The 19,492-nt window shown below is 56.6% G+C and overlaps 1 long non-coding RNA gene across 1 annotated transcript; it reads left to right on the top strand.

The window, feature by feature from the left end:
- Positions 1 to 2,904: 2,904 nt before the first annotated feature.
- LOC310921355 lies at positions 2,905 to 9,511 on the top strand. The gene is made up of 3 exons (XR_014592116.1): positions 2,905 to 2,932; positions 8,786 to 8,864; positions 9,050 to 9,511. It is a non-coding gene; the product is annotated as an uncharacterized lncRNA (long non-coding RNA).
- Positions 9,512 to 19,492: the final 9,981 nt, after the last annotated feature.

Raw genomic sequence — 19,492 nt, 5'->3', positions numbered from 1 at the left:
AATGATGCCTTAAGCTTTAGTTTTCATATTTGCAGATTCTGTGCTGCCCAGGGATGTAGCTGTGAGCCTCATATGAAGTGCCAGTCAGCTCTGTTCACAGAGCAGGTAGACAAAACAAATCCTTTTTCTCTGGAGAACCAAGGACACCTTTCAAGGCCAAAAGCATAAACAAGGGTGGACAGTGAGATCCAGACATGAAAACTCCCTGGGAATTCCTGCATTCCCTAGTCTCCCCCTTCCTGAATGTCCCATTCCCATAGGAATTCCTCTTCCCCTCCCACACCCACCTTTGTGCCATCCCAAAGTCAAGCACATGAGAAGTCTGGAGGCTGGGAGCCACGGGATGGCCAGGAAAAGGGGAGCAGGGGGTCCTGGTGTTCAGAAATGGGGGATTCAGGGGGGTCCCTGTGCAGGATAAGAGGAGCAAGGGGTCTTGGTGTTCATAAATGGGGATTCAGGGGGTCCTGTGCAGGATAAGGGGAGCAGGGGGGTCCCGGGGCTGGGAATGGCGGTTCAGGGTCCCAAGGCCGGGGGTCCCACCTCCCCAGGCCCCCCCAGGAGCGCCCCCAGCCCCAGTGCTGGAGCCATCCTGCTGCTCCTGCTCATTCCCAGTATGATCCCAGTAGGATCCCAGTACAGCCCAGTCACTCCCATTCCTGGCATTCCCCCTGAACCCCCGGGGATCCGGGGAATTCGTGGTGGCCACAGCGCTGCCCAGGTCACCAAGAGGCACTGGGAACAGGAGGAGATCCAGGCTGAGGAATTGACAAATCCCCTGGGGCACACCTGCCTGGAATGTTTCCAGAAATGTGTCAGATAAGGGCGGGAGGCACTGGAGCAATAAAGGGGGGGAGGGTAGAATTCCCATGGGAATGTGGGATTTGGAAATGTGGGATTTGGGAGGGCAAAATTTGGGAACATGGGAATTCCCATGGGACCTCCATGGATGGATCCCACTGCTGTCCCATTCCCATGGGAATTCTGTAGCTGGATCTCACTGCCATCCCATTCCCATGGAGTTCCATGGGCAGATCTCATCCCCATCCCACTGCCATGGAAGCTCCAGTCCAGATCCCCCCCAAACCCATCCTGGGGGTCGCCCTGTTCTTTGCCCTCCCCACCCCCACAAGACTCCTGGGGGTCCCCCCATGACCCCCCCGGCCCCCCTAAACTCCTCCTGGGTCCCCCTTCATCCCCCCACGGGGATTCCTGGGAGTCCCCCCGTGTCCCCTCCCCCAGGACTTTGGGGGTCCTCCCGACCTGTCCGTGCCCCTCCCCCGTTTCTGCCCCCCTGTGATGGTGGGGGGTGGGGGCCGAGTGCTGGTGCCCCCCTGCCTGCAGCAGATCCAGCGCTGAGGGCACTGCAGGGGCTCCCTGGGCATTTGGGGTCCCCTGGGATTTGGGGTGATCCCTGGGCCCCAGGATCTCCCTGAACACGCTGACACAGCCCGTGCACAGTGAGAAGGTTCAGACCCGGCACAGGGTCCCAGCTCTGTCACCGGCACCGCCCAGGGACCCCCAAAACCTCCCGGGAACCCCCAACCCCAACCTCCCCCCAACACCCCTACCTCCCCGGAATCCCAAAAACATCCCTGGACCCTCCAAAAACTCCCCAAGACCGCAGAACCCCATAAAGAACCCCCCAAAACTCTCTGAGGACATCAAAATTCCCACAGGACCCCCCAACACCCCCCAGACCCCCGTGAGAAGGTTCAGACCCGGCACGGGGTCCCCATCTCTGTCACCGCCAGGTTCCCCAAAACAGCCTTGGGTTCCCGCTGGGATCGCCTAATCCCCCCCTTCGGGACCCCTGAAAACCCCCCTCGGGAACCCCCAAAAATCCACCGTGACCCCAAAAACCTCCGGGATCCACAAAACCTCCCCGGGAACTCCCCACAAATGTTTATACCCAGCACGGGGTCCCCATCGCCATCATCGGCATCACCCGGGACCCCCAAATCCCCCCTGGGACCCCCAAACCCTCCCGAGACCCCCAATTCCCCCCTGGGACCCCCAATTCCCCCCTGGGACCCCCAAACCCTCCCGAGACCCCCAATTCCCCCCTGGGACCCCCAATTCCCCCCTGGGACCCCCAAACTCTCCCGGGACCCCCAATTCCCCCCTGGGACCCCCAAACTCTCCCGAGACCCCAATTCCCCCCTGGGACCCCCAAACTCTCCCGGGACCCCCAAATCCCCCCTGGGACCCCCAACCTCCTCAGGGCTCCGCTGCCGGAATCACCGGGAGCGCTGTTGCCCTTTTAAGGGGAGTTTTCCTGGGAACCGACAACAGGTGCCTCTTAAAGCGGCCATGGGAGAGAGAATCCCAAAAATCCACCCTGGGGGACAAAACATCCCCCACAGGGGCTTGGAATGGCGGATCCCCTCTAAAATGTCACTTAAAGGGGTCATGATCAACCTTTAAAAGGGGCTTCTGGGGCTCTGGCCCCACAAACACCCTAAAATGGGGAGGAAAAAACACCCCGGTAGTGCTGGGATCCCCCCCAAAAAACCTTAAAAAGAGAAAAACTCCTTTTCAAAGGGGCCAGAAGACCTTTAGAGGCCCCGAAGAGGGACAAGATCCCCTCCCCTGCCGGGGCCTCTCCCAGCCGGGAACTCTCCCGGTCGCTGCTCTCGGGGGAGCCCCGAACGACGGCGGGTCCTGGGCCGAGCCCCCCCCTCAGCCGGGGCTGCGGAGGGGCCTGGGGGGGCCGGGACGGGGCTCGGGGTGAACTGGGGTGAACTGGGGGACCCTCGGTGGGCCCAGATCCCCCTGTGCCCCCTCTCCCACCCCCTTCCCACTGTTCCCCCCAAACTTACTGTGCCCCGAGCTCGGTTTGGAGTGACCCAGGCCTGCCCCAGCGTGTCCCGGCCGGGAGGAGGAGGAGGAAGAGGAGGGACAGAGGAGGAGGAGGAGGCAGAGGAAGCCCCAGGTGTGTTCACTGCTCTCTTTCTGCAGCTCCTTCGCCCGGGGAGGGGGAGCTCGCCCCAAATATCCCGGGTTTGGGGTCCCTGGGTTTGGGGTGTTTGGAGCTGGCAGGGCACCACCAGCACATTCCCAGTGGCTCCTAATGTGGTCCCAGTCACCACCTGCATGGTGTAAGGCACTCCCAGTATATCCCAGTTGCCCTGAACCTTTTTTTAGTCATTGCCAGGCACTCCCAGTTCCCTCAGAATGGTTCAGTTGCCCCCAGTTTTATCCCAGTCATTGCCAGTACATCACAGTTGTCACCAGTATGCATCCTATCATTCCCAGTTTTTCCCAGTTCCTCCCAGTGTGTGCACAGCTGGTTTCCTGTGTGGATCTCTTAGCTCCCAGTAACCCCCAGTCAGGGTCCCATCACAGAATCAGAGAATGTGTAGGTTGGAAGAGACCTTCAAGATCATTGAGTCCAACCCAGCCCTAACACCTCAACTGGATCATGGCATCGAGTGCCACATCCAGTCTCTTTTTAAACACATCCAGGGATGGTGATTCCACCATCTCCCTGGGCAGACTATTCCAGGATTCAATCACTCTTTCTGTGAAAAACTTCTTCCTAATATCCAACCTATATTTCCCTCGACACAGCTGAAGACTGTGTCCTGTCATTGTGTCAGTTGCTGCTTGGAGAAAGAGACCAACCCCCAGCTGTCTACAACCCCCCTTCAGGAAGGTGTTGAGAGTGATAAGGTCACCTCTGAGTCTCCTTTTCTCCAGGCTAAACAAGCCCCGCTCCCTCAGTCGTTCTTCACCTGGCTTGTTTTCCAAGCCCCTCACCAGCCTCGTTGCCTCCTCTGGACACGTTCAAGCGTCTCAAGGTCCTTCCTAAACTGAGGGGCCAGAACTGGACACAGCACTCAAGGTGTGGCCTCACCAGTGCTGAGTCCAGGGGAAGAATGAGCTCCCTGCTCCTGCTGGCCACACCATTCCTGATCCAGGCCAGGTGCCATTGGCCCTCTTGGCCACCTGGGCACACTGCAGGCTCATCTTCAGTTGGCTGTCGAGCAGTACCCCCAGGTCCCTTTCTGCCTGGGCACTGTCCAGCCACACCATCCCCAGCCTAGAGCACTGCAGGGGTTATTGTGGCCAAAGTGCAGGACTCGGTACTTGGACTCATTAAGGTTTATTTTGTTGGACTCTGCCCATTGACCCAACAGTTCCAGGTCTCTCTGCAGAGCCCTCCTACCTGCCAACAGATCAACCAATGTTCCCAGCTTGGTGTCATCTACAAATTTACTAATAAAAGACTCAATAGCCTCATCCATGTCATCAGTGAAAATATTGAACAGAGCAGACCCCTGAGGAACAACTCTTGTGACTGTCCCCAGCTGGATACAGCACCATTCCCCACCACTCTCTGGGCCTGGCCATGCAGCCAGTTCCTGACCCAGCAAAGAGTGCTCCTGTCCAAGCCGTGGGCTGCCAGCTTATCCAGGAGTGTGCTGTGGGAGACAGTGTCAAAGGCCTTGCTGAAAACCCAAACAGAAAACATCCACAGCCTTTCCTGCATCCACCACGCCGGTCATCTGGTCATCAAAGAAGACCAGGTTGGTCAAACATGACCTACCCCTCCTAAACCTGTTCTGGCTGGCTCTGACACCCTGGCCATCCTGTAGGTGCTGCGTGATGACACTCAATATAAACGGCTCCATTACCTTTACCGGGTACTGAGGCCAGGCTGACTGGACTATAATTACTGGGATCCTCCTTCCCACCCTTCTTGTGAGTGGGTGTCGCACTGGCCAGCTTCCAGTCACCTGGAACCTCAGCAGTGAGCTAGGACTCTTGGTAAATGATGGAGAGCAGCTTCACAAGCTCATCTGACAGCTCCCTCATCACCCTGGGATGGATCCCATCTGGGCCCACAGATTTACGAACATCCAAGCAGCTTAGCAGTTCTCTGACTGCCTCCTCCTGGATAACAGGGGCACCATTCTGCTCCCTGACACCATCTACCAGCCCAGGAAGACAGTTCTCCTGTAGGCAAGTTGTCTTCCCACTGAAAACTGAGGCAAAGAAGGCATTAAGCACTTCTGCCTTCTCCCCATCTGCAGTTACTAAGTTCCTTCCCTTATCCAGCAGAGAGCAAAGGTTGGCCTTACCTTTCCTTTTACCATTAATGTATTTATAGAGACATTTTTTATTGTCCTTTACAGAAGTTGCCATTTTGAGTTCAAACTGAGCTTTGGCCTCCCTAAATTTTTTCCTACATTCTCTAGCAGCCCCCTTAAATACTTCCCGAGGGACCTGTCCCTCCTGCCAAAAATGATACATCCTCTTTTTATTCCTGAGTTCATCCAAAACCTCCTTGCTTATCCAGGCTGGGCGTTTGCCTCGTCGACTCATCTTTCGGCACACAGGGACAGTCTGTTCCTGTGCCCTCAAAATCTCTGTTTTGAAGAACACCCACCTTTCCTGAACTCCTTTGTTTTTAAGGGCTGCTTCCCAAGGAACTCTCTGAATAAGTCTCCTATATAGGCCAAAGTCTGCCCTCCAGAAGTCACATGTAAAAGTCTTATTGGTATACCTCCTGATTTCACCCATTATCAAGAACTCTATAATTTCATGATCACTCTGCCCCAGTCGTCCACCAACCACCACATCTCCCACCAGCCCATCTCTATTTGTGAACAACAGATCCAACATCGTCTCTCCCCTGGTGAGCTCACCTACCAGCTGTGACAAAAAGTTATCATCCATGCACTCTAAAAATTTCCTGGACTGCCTCATTTCTGCTGTATTAAGTTCCCAACAGATGTCTGGCAGGTTGAAGTCACCTACAAGAACAAGGGCTGATGATCCTGAAACATTCTCCAGCTGCTTATAGAATAAGTTGTCCACCTCTTCCTCCTGGTTGGGTGGATGATAACAGACTCCCAGTAGGATGTCAGCCTTGTTGGCTTTCCCCTTAATTCTCACCCATAGGCATTCAACTCCATCTTCATTAGTTTCAATACCTATGGTGCCAAAGCCTTTTTTAATATAAAAGGCCACCCCTGCACCTCTTCTCCCTTTCCTGTCTCTTCTGAAGAGCCTGTAGCCATCGAGTGCAGTGCTCCAGCTCTGTGAGTCATCCCACCACGTTTCTGTGATGGTGACTACACCATAGCTATGCTGTTGCCCCATGACCTCCAGCTCTTCCTGTTGGCTCTGGTGGCTGCCAGTAACCCCCAGGCAGTGTCCATTCACACCAACTCTAATCCCAGTATGATGCCAGTTGCCCCCAGTGTGATCCCAGTCTCTCCCTGTCAGTGCCAGCATGACCCCAGTTGCCCCCAGTAGGATCCCCATGACTTCCAGTCTCTCCCAGTATATTCCAGTCACCTCTAGAATGTTCCCAGTCATTCCCAGTTCCTCCCCATTTGTTTCAGTGTGATTCCAGTCGTTCACAGCCACTCCCAGTCAATCCCAGCATGAGTGCAGTCACCCTGACTGTGATCCCAGTCTCACCCAGAGTGGACCCAGCTGCTTCCACTGTGATCCCAGTATGACCCCATTTGCTGCCAGAATAGTTGCAGTTGTTCCCAGTTCCTCCCAGTATGATTGAAATTGCCCCCATTTGCCCCTAGAATATTCCCAGTCTCTCTCAGCAGGGACCCAGTCATGCCCAGTAGCCCCCAGCATGGATCCATTAACTCCCAGTTTCCCCCAGCATGGTCCCATTTGTCCCATGCATGATCCCAGCTGTTCCCAGTGTGGTTCCAGTCACTACAATACAGACACTCCCAGTATATCCCAGTTTCCCTCAGCATGCTTGTAGTCCTTCCAGTCACTCCCAGTTGCCCCAGTAAGATTCTGACTGCCTCAGAATGATCCCAGTCTTTCCCAGTTTCTCCTAGTTGCCTCCAGCATGGTCCTAATTTTTCTCAGTTGCCCCAAGTGTGTTCCCAGTTACTCCCAGTATTGTTCCAGTTTCCCCAGTTGTGGTCTCAGTCCCCTCAGCATGGTTCCAGTACCTTCCAGTTGATCCCAGCTGCTCTCAATGTGTCCACATTTTCCTCCCAACATGGGCTCAGTAGCTCCCAGTAATCCCCAGTCAGGATCCATTCACACCTGCTGTAATCCCAGTAGCTCCAAGGATGATCCCAGTAGGACTTGTAGTCACTCCTGCTACAATCCCAGTCATTCCCAGTATGAGCTGTTGCACCCAGTCCCTCCCAGTATGACCCCAGGATGGTTCCTGTGACCCCGAGTATGACCTCAGTACCTCCCAGATACTCCCATTATTATTGCAGCCATGTCCTGAGTGACTCCCTGTCCCTCCCACTGTGGGCCCAGTTGCTTCCAGTTGCCCCTACTATAGTCCCAGTCACCCATAGATGATTCCAATCCCTCCCAGCATAGTCCCAGTCATGCCCAGTTGCCACCAGTGCAGTCCCAGTCACTCCCAGTCACCCCCAAGTGTGATCCCAGTTCTCCCCAGTGTGGTTCCAGCTGTTCCCAGTGTGGTTTCAGTCCCTCCATTATGGTCACAGACACACCCAGTATATCCCAGTTGCCCTCAGCATGCTTGTAGTAATTCCCAGTCATTCCCAGTTCCCCTTTAATGTTCCAATTACCCCAGTACAAACCAGACCCTCCCAGTGATGCCACTCCTGGGATCCCCCACCCCTCTCTGCCTTCCCCCCATCCCAGATCTCCCGAGAGGAGCCTCAAGGGCTGGCAGTCCCCAGCCAGGGCCCCCAGCAAGGCCCAGTGTCCCCAGCAAGGCCCAGTTTGTATCTGCAGCCCCCAGTTTTCCCAGTTTCCCTCTCCTTTTCCCCGGGCCGAGTTCCCCCTGGCCTCAGTGAGTGGGAGCAGCCGAGAGCCCCGCACTGCCCATCCCGACCTGTCCTGGCTCCATCCCTGCTCTTCCCGCGGGCTGCCAGGGCTTGGGGAACGGGGCACCCGGGGTGTGCCTGCTCCTGGGGGAGGAGGAGGACGAGGGGAAAAGGAGGGATGAAGAAGGAGAGTGAGAAGGGATGGAAGTAGGAGAAGGAGGTGGGGTTAGCCATGTGGAGGAGGAGGGTTGGAAGAGGGAGGGGCAGGAGGAAGAGGATGGACAAAGGAGGATCAGGGAAAGGAGAAGGCACAAGGAGGTTGAGCACTCCCTGAATTTGCAGCCCCCCACCCATGGGATCATCACCCCTCATCCCACAGGTGACCGTGGAGGGAGAGCTGGGCCCAGATATCCTGGGGGGTCCCTGGGCTGGGGTTTTGGGGGGGGGGATATTTGGAGAATGAAGAATTCCAAAGCTGAGTGGAAAATGCCCCTTGGGGGGGGACATTGGGGGCTCCCAGTGGCAGCTGCTGGCAGAGGCAGCCTGGAGGAGCAGAGCCCTGTGTCCCCCAGGAGCCCAAAGGGGGAAGCCCAGAGAGGGGGGAATGTCACGATTGGCGGGACCCTCAACAGCCTGGAGAGGGGCAGGGGGGACTCCTTGGACCCCCTGCACCCCAAGGCAGAGAATGAGGGAAGAAGGGACCATGGGACCCTAAAACCTCCAGCATCCCAAAATGGGGAGATGAAAGAAGGGGGAACTTTTTTGATTTGTGGGACTCCCAGCAGCCTGGGGAGGGCAGGGACTGAGTAGATGGAGACCCCCAATACAAGGGTGACCCCCAGCATCTGGAACAGGGGGGAACCCCTGAACACCAAAGGGGAGAGACCAGAAACAAGGAGCTCCTGGGAGGCATTTTCAGGGCTGAATCTAGGTGTTTGGAAGGTTTTTATGGACCCCAGATGGGCAGTGACCTCCAGAGATGGACTTGCGCAGTGGAACCATCAAATTGAACATGCTCAATCCCATGTTTTTCCCCAAACCAGGATTTCTCATTCCCAAACCTTGGCCAGATGAAGGAGAAGGCTGCGAGGAAGAGGAAGATGCCCTAGGACAGCCAGGTAGGTGAGGAGGAAGTCAGTGCCCTTTCCCCCACTCTCCTGCTCCATCTCCCAGCCCAGCCTGGCCCCTGGCTGCAGGACAACCCCACTGCTGACGCCGTCCTGGCAGGGATGGGTGGGGAGGTTCTCCTTCCCCTTCCCTCTGGCATGGAGGCAAATCCCATCCACTCCTTGTCCTTCCTCCCCCAGACAAGGAGCTGAGCATGGAGAACAGGGAGGACAAATCCCCGTGGCAGAACCTCGTGGAAGAGGTCTTTTTGAGCAGCTCCACAGCACAGGAATCAAACAGGGAGGAAAAGCCGTGGAGATCCCTAAGGAGGAGGGGCTCCAAACCCATCCCAGGGTGCTCTGAGGAGGAAAGACCCACCCTTTGCCAGGAAGGTGAACAGTGCCTCAGCCAGAACTTGGATCTGGTGGTCCGTGAGCAGCTTCAGGATGGGGATACGAGGCCCTACGAGTGTCCTGAGTGTGGGAAGAGGTTTCAGACCAGCTACCATCTCCTGAGGCACCAGCAGATTCACACTGATGAGAAGCCCTTCCACTGCCCCGACTGCAGGAAGGGCTTCAAGCAAAACTCTCACCTCGTCACCCACTGGTGCATCCACACTGGGGAGAGGCCCTACGAGTGTGGGGAATGTGGGATGAGCTTTAGTGACAGATCCAACCTGATCAGCCACCAGAGGATCCACACCAGGGAATGGCCCTACGAGTGTGAGCAATGTGGGAAGAGCTTCAGCCGATGCTTCCACTTGATCCGTCACCAGAACACCCACACTGAGGAAAGGCCATACAAGTGTGGGGAATGTGGGAAGGGCTTCAACCAGAGGTCCCAGCTGATCATCCACCAAATGAACCACACCGGGGAGAGGCCCTATGAGTGTCACGAGTGTGGGAAGAGGTTTCACACCAGCTCCCTTCTCCTCGTGCACCAGCAGATTCACACAGAGGAGAGGCCCTTCCGCTGCCCCAAATGCAGGAAGGGCTTCAAGCAAAACTCCCACCTCATCAGGCACCGGCGCATCCACACTGGGGAGAGGCCCCACGAGTGTCCCCAGTGTGGGAAGAGCTTCTCCAGGACCTCTCACTTGACCCAACACCAATGGAGGCACCAGTAAGGGAAGCTCTGTGAGTGCCCCAACTGTGGGTAGGGCTTCATGTGAGTCTCCAGCCTCATCCCCCATTGGAGGACCCACATTGGGCAGAGCCCTGCTGACCAACATTCACTGTAATCTCCTTTGGGAAGACACTGGGCTGGTGGTCTTTTTTGTTTGGTTGTCCCTAATATTCTTTTGATTGATCTCCATCCCTTTAAAATAGACAAATTTGGATAAAATCAATAAACTCATCAAGGGCATCTATAGGCTCACCTTTTTTCTAGTGTTTCAAGGGAATCTGGGATTCAGAGAGATACTTTGGAGCATTTTGGGGGTGTGGGGGCTATTAGGTGTAATTTTCTCCATGTCCTGGCACTCAAAGAGGGGAGGGGGTTCGATCTGTCACCTCTAAACCACTCAATGCCACTGAAAACTACTCAATCCCACCTCAAAATTATGTCCAAAATTATTCCACAGCCCCTCAGAGTGGAATGCAATTGGAAGGGGATTGGCTGAAGTGGGATGCAAATCAGGAGGGATGAGGTGAGCATTGGGTGAGGCAGAATGGGTGGGATGGGGATTGGAAGGGGTGGGATGGGCGAAATAGGACTTGGGAAGGGGGTCTTTATGTGCAGCAGGAGTGGGATGAGTTGGGGTTGGGATTGGGGAGGTGGAGTGGGGTCTGGATTGAGACAGGCCAAGTTTGGGGATGATGAAGGGAGGGGGAGCCAATTACTGAGTGAGTTTTTAGATATTTCACGTTCCTGAAGAGATTTTGGGGTATCTCACGTTTCTGAGGTGGTTTTGGGGGTGTCCTCAACTCCTTGGGTGGGTTTCCTGAAAGCAGCTCTATGCACCCCTATTGCCAGGGGTGGTTGCCTTGGGCACCAGCTCAGAGCTGCAGCCAGAGTCTGTTGTCTTGGTGCTGGAGAGCAGAGAAATGATGAATGGCCCCAGACATCTCCAGGGTGTGTTTGGGGGCCAGGGCAAGATCTGCGTAGGTGGGGCGGTCATTGCCCCAGCCCCAGCCACTGCAGCCTCTGCTCCAGCCCCAAAGTGGCTGCCAAGCCCCTGGCACCCAAAAACCCCACCTGTGAGAGGGACCAATGCAGGTGAGGCTGTGACACGGGTGTGACACTGACACATCCCATGTCCCCGGAGCTGCCAGCAGCTGAGATGGTGCTGGATCCAAGGTGGACTGTGGATCTCCCTCTCTCTCTCTCTTCTCCTGACTTCCTCTTCTGGAAATCTGGAGAACTGGAAGTTGGACAGGTTAGAGTTTGCTCAATCAGTGCTTTGTGAAGTGATTTACTGGAATTCCATGGTGCTTTAAGGTTTCCTATCTCATTCCCTGATGTTTGCAAGTTAAAAGTTTGTTCTCCACCCTGATGAGAAGTTTGTTGTTTTCTCCCATGTGCCCCCTGAGGGGATCAAGGTACCTCAAGTCCCTTTCCAGCACCAGCTGAGCCAGCTTGGGGCACAGCAGCAGGAACTGCAATGCTGAGCATGGCCTGGCTTGGCTGGAGGGAGCAGAAAGGCCAAGCCCTGAGCCCAGGCCTGGCACAGCAGGGCCTGTCCCTCCCGGGTGGCTTGGGGCTGTTTGTGGGGCAGTGGGATGGGAGGGGCAGCAAGGACAAATGTCATCAAACTGCAAGCCCTGACAACCTCCTCAGGGAGGGGCCAGGGAGGAGCAAAGTGCAGGCCCTGAAAGGAAAGTTTCTTCTGTGGGGCCTCCAGAGGTGCTGCCAGAGCCCAGGGGACAAAGTTCTGGGTGCCTGTGGCCCTGCCAGCCCTGCCCAGCCCTTGGCCATGTGTCCTGCAGGCTGTGCCCCCTGTGTGTGCTGCTGTGCCCTGGCCGGCTGCACACACCCATCTCACTGTCCCCTTTGGCATTTCTCAGCCCAGCATTTCTGTGCCCTCCCTGGGCTCCCTGCACCCAGCGCTGCCAGCTCCTGGCACACAGAGCCAGGCCAGGAGCCCACCCTGCCAAGGGCCTTTGGAGCAGCCTGGTGCCTGCCATGGCTCCTGACCTCAGCAGCTGCTCCTGGGATGGTTCCATGGAACCCGAGCACAGCAACGCTGCTGTGCATTGTCCCTGCTCAGGCTCACACAATGTCAGGGCACATTCCCTGCCTGTAAGGATTCATGCCCGACCCAAGCACTGCACTTGTGGCTCCAGCATTGCTTTCCAACAAGAACAGGGCAAGGCAAACTGTGCGTAGCTCATGGTATTTTACAGTGTCTAAAACTCGCTAAGCCATCGGTCTTAGAGGTGAGATCCATTTGGAATGAATGGGATGGAGAAGTATTGCAAGATAAGAAAGGGGAGAATAGAAACAAATAGAAAAAAACATATTGGATTGTTTCTTTCCATTTTCATTTCACTTCTGGAAAGCTGTTTCAGGTTTCCAGGAATCTTCTTCAGTCTTGTCTGCTCTTTTCACTAGCCTTTCCTGGAGAATGAGGTCAAACTTCTGTCACAAGATGTGGCACCAACTGCAGCTTCTCTTGGCTTTCCACACTGTGTGTGCAGCACGACTCTTGCAGCAAAGGAGGTCAGTTGTTTGGGGAACTTTATAGCTTGTTCTTTTTCTTGTGGAGTGGGGAGTTGTGCCATTTTTAAGGTTTTCATTGTTACTGTTCTACTCTAAGAATACATGACGTGGTACCAGGAATTGTTAGGGAATGCAAGCCTGGCTGAATGCAGAGAAAGAATCTCCAGAGGCTGCAGCCAGGAGTGGAGAGTTGTGTGATAATCATTCCAACATGCCCAATGACATCTTGATAGTGATCTAGAACATGAAAATGGGCTGACAGAGTTTTTTTGTGTCCAGTTTAGATGATTCTACATGTCATGCATTGATCTAAATCAAGAGCACAATCAGTTCATGATAAGCACCAGAACAAACTGAACCTCTCTGAGTAGAGGCTGAAAGAATCTGAAAAGGAGAAATTCAAAAGGAGAATGACTTGGTAAACTTTGTCTGGAAGAAGGGTCATTTTTTCTAATAATTTCTAATCCATTCCCTCTGCTGTTGTCTTTCTGAAAAAGACCATTTTCATCCCAGATGCCTCATGAAATGAGAAGCCTGAGCTTGTGGAAGTGCCTGAAAGATGCCCTGTTCCTCTGCAGGGACACTCAGGCTGAAACAGGAGCCTGAGCCCTGTCTTGGGAAGGCTCCTCCGAGCTGGAATTTGTGGCGTGCTGGGAGAGGAGGAGCAGGGGGAGAAGGATGGGCGCTGCTGTGTGGCAGGAGCAGGAGGTTTGGGCCGCAGGACATTCCGCCTGCGCCGCTGCCCCGCAATGGGTGGCCGTGCCCGGGGCTCTGGGCCTGGCCCCGCCTGCGCTGAGCTCCCGACACTGCGGGAGCTGCCCGGGCTGGGCTCAGGTTCCCGCTGGCCCTGGGCAGCAGGCTGGGCTCCAGCTGGGATCAGCAGCAGCTGCAAATACCTCTGGCCATCTCCACTTGCTGCTGCTGCTCGGAGGGAGCAATGAAGGGAGTCGAGAAGTTCTGGTCTCTCTTTCTTTTGGTGGATTTTTTTTCGTTTTATTTGACACTGCAGAGGCAATTTCTGTTATAGCCTCTGTCAGTTGATTCTATTTCAGCAGCAGCAGCAACAGGGCTGTGTTTGAGTGCTGCAAATGTGGCCTGTGTGGCTTTAATTCTTGTCAACATTGTGCTTGTGAGGGACTTGTGAACATTTGGAGATCTGCTACTCCTGCTGCCAGAGATTTTCATCATGAAAGCACTCTGGGTGGCACTGATCAAAAAAGACAACTGCAGTTTTACAGATAAAATTGAAGTGGCAAGCAGAAGAGGGGCAAAAGCAGCCAGGATCTACAATTCCCAAGGCAAAGGCAGCAGCACCTCCTGCTGTCACCTCAGGGTGAGTAAAACAGTGCTGAAAACAGCGCTGGAAGCCGATCCTTTCTTTCTCTGCAGGCTGGGTCAGGGCAGCACAGGCGGGCCCTGAGCACTCAGGGCTGTTGGTGGGTGATTGTTGCTCTAGTGCAGAATTGAGGTGGACAAAGGCCTTGGAAGGCGAGGCAGGAGCAGGTGGGAAGGGGCCGGCGCTGCTGCTGCTCCTGCCCGGGAGCCCCGGCTGGGCCGGGCCGGCGCCCGCTGCGCTGCGGCTCCTGCTGCTGCCAGAGCCGGGCGGGACTCGGGGACAGGGAATGGACACGGGGGGACACCAAAGGCCTGCGGGGCTGCAGGGATGTTGGCGCTGGGGCCAGCGCCAGCACAGAGCTTCAGCCGCAATGAACCCAGAGGGAAAGGCTGGGGAAAGGCTCCATTTCAGCCTTTCTTTCCTCATGGCTGTGAAGGGACCGAAATGAAAGGAGAACAAGCAGGGCCCGACCCCCTCTCCTTTGGGAGGAGCCCCATGGCTGGGGCCGTGAGGGGCCGTGAGGGGTCATGAGGGGCCGTGAGGGGCCGTGAGGGGCCATGAGGGGCCGTGAGGGGCCGTGAGGGGCCATGAGGGGCCATGAGGGGCTGTGAGGGGCCATGAGGGGCCGTGAGGGGCCGTGAGGGGCCATGAGGGGCCATGAGGGGCCGTGAGGGGCCGTGAGGGGCTGTGAGGGGCCGTGAGGGGCCGTGAGGGGCCGTGAGGGGCCATGAGGGGCCGTGAAAGGATGTGAAGAGCTGGGAGAAACCGTGAGGGAATGTAGGGGCTGTGAGGGAAAATGAGGAGCCATGAAAGGCTGTGAGACTCCATGAGGAGCTTTGAGGGGATGTGAGAGGTTGTGAAGGGCTGGAGGAGCCGTGCGGGGCCATAAGGGGCTGTGAGGGACCAAGAGGGGCTGTGAGAGCTGTGAGATGCCATTGTTAAAAATGGGCAGGAGACAATGTTTTCTCCTTTGAATGCCTTTATTGTTTCAGCTCTTTAGAAAGGGAGTCTCGATGGTGGCTCCGTCTCTGCTGGCTTCAGCCGAGCGGCAGCGCTGCAGGGGAGGAATGCACACTTTCCTACAAAGCAGCAAAGTGGGGAGCTCTCCCTCCTCACGGAGGGGATAGTGCCAGAAAGCTCCATCTTGCCCAGGCCCCAGGGAGGGTCCCCCCGTTCTAAAGTTTCCCTCAAGTTATGTCGAGACAGCTCACTGCAAAATTCAGCCGAGCTGTAGTGACTTCAGGCTGTGCCCATACCCGGTCTTCCATTGCTCTGTTTTGGCTTGGCTCGTAGTCTGGGATACCAAGTGGCTTCAGTGTTTGTTTTCAGAAGCAATGCCTCGTGGGATCTCATTTCCATTTCTGGCCGGTGCTGTGGGTCCGGAGAGCAGCCTGGACGGAGAGTAGGCAGCACTTGTCCGGCAGAGGAGTGAGCCTGGGCGGAGAGTAGGCGGGTGCAGACTTTTGATGGACGGGGTTAGAGTAGAAGCAGCATAGTGAAAAAACGGAGGGGCTGGGGGAGGAGAAAACGTTGTCTACTGAACCTAGCAGGAAAACAAGGGGAGATAAGTAGTGTTTCTAAAGCAGGAGACACAAAATAGATACAAAACAGTTTTAACTAACATGATTACAAACCTTAAACTAACTTATACCTTAACTTTACAATTTTATAACTAACAGGTTTTAACTTTATATCCATGAGTTGTTTGGACTCTATTTCTCACAAAAGGGTATTGTTTTTGCCTTCCCAGTGTGGCTCCTGGTTTGAGTGCAATACTCACTGGTTCTGCTGGCTTGGATCTTCCTGGGATACCACTGGCCCACACTATTGGATTTATCACATTTTCAACTTGAGCAGGGATTTCATCAATTTTTTCCTGTGTAAAAAGTGCAGCAACTTGGACAAACTTAGATTCAGGAATTCCTTGTACACCCTTCAACTTTATAAATTTAATTTCTGCTTCCAACTTCTCTAGCAAGTCCCTCCCCAGCAACGGTTTAGGGGAGTTAGGCATAAAAAGGAATTGATGGGTTACCCAGAGCTTCCCCGGCTTAAATTCTAAAGGTTGGAAGAAAGGATGTGTTTGCGCCGTGCGATGGAAGCTGCCAGGGCTGGGAGCAGAGGAAAAACCACTCCTGCCGTGGGAGGTTCCCTCTCCGCCCTCTTTCCAGAAGGCTTTGCCCCCCGGCTCCTCCTCCCGGCGGGAAGGAGAGGAATTCCCGGCCGTGGGAGCCGAGCCCATCGGATCCGCGGGCGCTGCCGTGGGACAGGAGGTGACAGCCGGAAACCTCCTGCAGCCTGTGGAGACCTGGGCAGGGATCGGAGCCACGGAGAGCCGCGGGATCGTGTCCCGGCCCCACGGAGCCCCATGGCAGCCCCGCGGAGCCCCGGAGTGTGATGGAGACCCGCCGAGGCCGATGGCAGCCCCTGGGATCCGCATGGATGCACATCCCAGCAAAGCCCCAGATCCCGGCGCGGCCCCACAGGTGCCGTGGCAGCCCCAGAGATGGCCCAGCCCCGGCTCCCCGGGCCGAGCCCCGCCCCGGCTGTGCCGCTCCTGCAGCACCTGCAGCTCCCTGGTGGCCCCGGGCCGGTGCCGCTCCTTGTGCCGGCTCCGGCCACCCCAAAATCCCGGCTCGGCTCCGGCCGCCATCCCCGCGGCTGCGGCTCCGCCCGGCCCCGCTGGCGGTGGCGGCGCTGGAAGGGGATCCCATCCAGGGACCCCATGGACAGGAACTGCGGGAAGCCCGGGCCGGGCTCCGACAGCGCCACGGGCAGGGACCGCAGGGAGAGGAGAACTGGGGGGACACGGACATTTGGGGGCTGCCGGGTCACGGCTGAAGGAAAGGGGCAACGGGGAGAGATGGGAGAGCAGGGAAGGGGCTTTGGGGGATCCAGGATTGAGAAAAGGGGTGGCTGGGGGTGGGTAGATGTGGGATGGATGGGGTTAGAGCAGTTCCTGTACTTAGGAAAGGGAGCTCCAAGGGTCCCCAGTAATTGCACTCCCTTTAAAAGGTGGGAAAACCCGGGAGGGTTGGGAATATGGGTCCTGGGTGTCCCCGGTGTTGAGGGAAGGAGGGGCGGGGTCCGGGGAAATGCAGGAATAGGGGTCCAGGGGGTCTCTGGGCCAAGGAAAAGGGGGCTCTGTGGGCAGGGAGAGGCGGGATGTCCGGGAAAGGGGTGCAGGGTTGTTGGTGCCGGATCAGGGGGTGCAGGGGGGAACCCACGGGGGTTCGGGGGGATGGCGGCGCCCGGGAATGGCGGTTTGGGGGGGGGGGGGGGGGGGGGGGTCCCTCTTTGCTGCCCGCCAATGGCATCCCGAGTGTGCGGTGACGTCACCGGTCGCCGGGCAGATCCCAAAGGGCCCGAGGGAGCGCGGCGGGAGCGGAATTCCCGGGAATTCCCCGGGATCCCCTCCTGGCATCCCCCGGGACCCTCCTCGGCCACGCACCGCGGGACCCCCGGGCCGGGCTGTGCTCAACTCCCGCCGCCTGCGCTCAGACTGTGCCGGGAACCCGCTGACTTCGGCCCAAAGCGGGGGAAGCCCCGCCATCAGCGGATCCATTTTTTCCTGCGGCTGCGGCTCCCACCCCCGGCGGAGCAGGACTGGGCGCGGGGACTGCGATCCCTGATTCCCGATCTCCTTCCCTCGCTCCCTCCTGTGCTCCCCCTTTCCTTCGGGTGATCATCAATGCCAGAGCGGCTGGAGAGCCCCGTGCCCAGCTCGGGTTTCCCAGGAAAGGGAGGCCTGGGGGTGAGGAGCCCCGGGCTGGCCGGGAATGGGGGTCCGGGGCTCCCCGGGCTGACGGGAACAGGGGATGCCGGGGCTGGGAGAGGAGGATCCCCGGGCAGGGGATGCGGGGCGGTGTCGGTGCAGGATAAGGGGGTGCGGGGGGTCCCGGAGCTGGGGAAGGAGATGCGGGGGGGCCCCAGTGCCCAGGAATGGGGATTCCAGAGGGTCCGGGGGGGCGACCCCAAAGCCCCTCCCAGGGGGGAGCAGGAGCCGGCTCAGGAGCTGTGCGGAGAGAAAAGGGGCTGAGCCCGGCATGGGGGGACACGGGGGAGTCCCGGGCGCTCCGAGGGGGGGACACGAGCCCCGGGGACCCCCCCTCACCTTCTCCCGCAGTGGAGGCCGAGCCCCAGCCCCGGCAGACGAAGCCAAGACGAAGCCCCCGAGCCCCGGCAGCATCTTGAGGGGGCGTCCGGCGGCAGCTCCGGGGGCGGGAGGGGCAGGACCCGGGAAAGGGCGGCGGCTGCCGGGAAGGGACCGGGATGGGCTGGGACGGGTTGGGACACCGGCATACACCGGGATACACCGCGATACACCGGGATACACCGGGATACACCGGGCCCAGGAGTGGCACCCACTGGGAGCAGGATCAGAGCACACTGGGACCCAGCAGGATCAGAGTGGGACCAACTGGGATATACTGGGATTAGACTGAGAGTGACTGGGGTCATACTGGTGGAAACTGGAACCTTACTGGGGCAAGTGGATGTGGCTGGGAATGACCATGAGTATGCTGAGGGTAACTGGGATATAATGGGAGTGTCTGTGACCATACTGGGGGTGACTGGGAACACGCTGAGAGGGACTGGGGATAAGTGGGTCTACACTGGCAGCAATTGGGATCCATGGATGCTCCGTTGGACAGGAGGTCACAGCTGGAAACCACCTGCACCGTGTGGACACGTGGGAACGAGGAGAGAAGGGACCCATGGAATTGTGTCCCAGCCCTGTTGGAAAGCAGATAGAAATCTCTCAGGACCCCGGGCACACAGGCTTAGAGGCAGAAAAGAATGGAGGGGTTGGTTTGAAACCCTTGGAGAAACTGAGATCCATAAAGTCACACAGACATGAAGTGGGAACGTGAGTTTTAGTTTTAGGTGAGTAGAAGTATGACTTAATTGCCTTAAGCAAAGAAGAGACTATATTAATTGATAGAAAAGCCCTAAAGTCCAGTTTAAAGTGCAGTAGCATTACATTGTACAAATTAACTAAGTCCTAGACATAATATAAACAGAGCATTGCTGACATTGCTAGACAGAATAGACAGGCTGTAGGCATAGGCCTTGTGTAAGAAATGATTACAAATTTTCAAACAACTGTGTTAGACCAGGATAGGTGCAAAACCCACAGGAATAGCATCGTGTTTGTGGCTGGTTGGATGATTTATGAGTAGAATGCATTGTATCGAGGCTGCTGCTGCTGCTACTTGGGACATGGGGACTCTGTGCTGGAAGGCATTTTGCATGATGGCACAGACTGTAACACCCTGACCTTGGTGAGGCTGATCCAGCCATGTCATAAACTACTTCTACAACAAGCAGCACCTCTTGTTCCTGGGCTGGCCGCTCCAACTTGCCAGCTGTCCATCAGCAATGTGCCCGCTGCTCCTGCCTGCTGCCAGTCCTTCCCTGGCAGTGACAGCAGGAGCTGCTCCTGCCGCCGGCCACCTCCTCTCCCTGGAGTCCCTTCCCGTGCTGGCAGCACCAGCTCTCTCTTGCCTTGAGCCAAATGCCTGCCTGCACCTTGGGCTGCCTTTGCCAGCTCTCTTTTCCCAAGCCTTTGACTCCCAGGCTTCTGCCCCAGCCCAGGGACATTTGTTATTCCCATCACCTGCTGGTTTGACACCATGAACCGTTC

The sequence above is a fragment of the Zosterops lateralis genome (genome assembly GCF_965231275.1).
Source record: "Zosterops lateralis genome assembly, chromosome: 33".
Taxonomy (NCBI): domain Eukaryota; kingdom Metazoa; phylum Chordata; class Aves; order Passeriformes; family Zosteropidae; genus Zosterops; species Zosterops lateralis.
The sequence above is the reverse complement of the archived record's forward strand: the minus strand, read 5'-3'. Positions and strand labels throughout refer to the sequence as shown.